This window comes from Marmota marmota, unplaced genomic scaffold (genome assembly GCF_001458135.2).
Source record: "Marmota marmota marmota unplaced genomic scaffold, marMar, whole genome shotgun sequence".
Classification (NCBI taxonomy): Eukaryota; Metazoa; Chordata; class Mammalia; order Rodentia; family Sciuridae; genus Marmota; species Marmota marmota.
The window spans coordinates 1,788-3,433 of record NW_026009122.1 but is presented as its reverse complement, the minus strand read 5'-3'; the positions used below and the strand labels follow the sequence as shown (position 1 = coordinate 3,433).

The 1,646-nt window shown below is 32.9% G+C and overlaps 1 long non-coding RNA gene across 1 annotated transcript; it reads left to right on the top strand.

Moving 5' to 3' along the window:
* The first annotated feature begins 150 nt into the window (after positions 1-150).
* Positions 151-1,218, top strand: LOC125614874. Its single transcript, XR_007345447.1, has 2 exons — positions 151-318; positions 793-1,218. It is a non-coding gene; the product is annotated as an uncharacterized LOC125614874 (long non-coding RNA).
* Positions 1,219-1,646: the final 428 nt, after the last annotated feature.

The following is a 1,646-nucleotide window of genomic DNA, read 5'->3' as shown; positions in this document are numbered from 1 at the left end:
TGAATTAGGTCTTGATGGGATTAACCAAGGGGTGACTGGATGCAGGTGGGGTTTGGCTGGAGGAAGTGTGTTGAGAGCCACAGCTGAGTCGGGGTGGCTCCTGGCATTTTGCCAGAAGGAGTGGTTGAGAGGTGATGCTAGTGAGCCATTAAGATGATGATAATTAAGTTAAGCTGTGTATAATTGCTGACCAGCCTTATACAGAGGGTACTCAGGCTACCTACAAATGCCACCCTGGCTATAGGACCCTTGGCACCATCAAAAGGGCATGCAGAAATGGAGAATGGGTGGCTCTTAATCCAGGCAGGATATGTCAGAGTAAGTACTTCACTTTTTAAAAAAATATATTTATTCTTAAGTTTTAGGTGGACACAATATCTTTATTTTACATTTATGTGGTGCTGAGGATTGAACCTAGTGCCTCGTGCATGCTAGGCAAGCATTCTACCACTGAGCCATAACCCCAGCCCCAACTACTTCACTTTTTTTGTGAAACTTATGAAATCTTTTAGTTGTAAAAATGCTTAATACTTGATATGTTAACAATACTGGTTGAATTATATCATTCTTATCATTTTAATACAAAACAACACATGATTATTTTTAAAAAGAGGTCAGTAATCTGACAAAATTCAAAAATGCATTCAATTATAAAATAATAGCTTTGCTATTTTCAATTTCTTTAAATTCAATGTTGTCCTCTCATTAAATACCAAATATCTTTGTCCACCAACTCCCATATAAAATGTGTTCCCTGTATAACATACTAATGTGTGTATATATATATTTTAGAGAAGCCCTGTGGACATCCTGGGGATACTCAATTTGGTTCTTTTCATCTTGAAGGAGGAAATGAATTTGTATATGGTGCAAAAGTTGTTTATAAATGTGATGAGGGGTATGTAGTCAATATTAAAAAGGTTTATAACTCAAATACTAAAGAGGAACTGTACTAATTTATATACACAAATAACTTGAAAATTATGGTACAATATAAATTATTATATGTGTATATCATACTGTCTCCTTAACATTAAGAAATTCAAGCTGTAATTACTCTGTATAGTATTATTATAAGTATATGGAAAAACAGTTCGCATGTAAGTAAGTGTTCACCCAAGGCATCTTTTCTACATTGTACTATTTGCAGGGTATTTTGGGTCATTTATGTTGGGGATAATTGGACATACAATAAAATTATAAATTTATAAAATTTAAGAAGAAGCAAGTCTTTGGTCGTAAGTTTTACTTATAAATGCTATTATTTAAATTTCCATGTTTTAAAAATTCTTACCATTCATATCAAAAATATTACTCTTTCAGAATCATTGATTTTATGCCTTCTAACCAACCAATTAGGTTTCCTGACTGATCTCATCACAGTACCTCCTTAGTATTTGTTCTTATCTATTATTCCTCTCTAGGACAAAACTTATTTTGCAGAAAATTTTGTACATTAGAAAGCCATGATCAGATCACTGTAATCTTATACTGAACAAGAAGTATCAAGAGATTATAAATTGAATCATTAATCTCCCCTTATACATTTCTCGATTTAGAGCAAGAAAATGTAATAGTTTAAAGGTCAGACTTTACACTAAATCCACATTTCAAACCTTCAACTCTCAGTATCCATGTGTATAAAT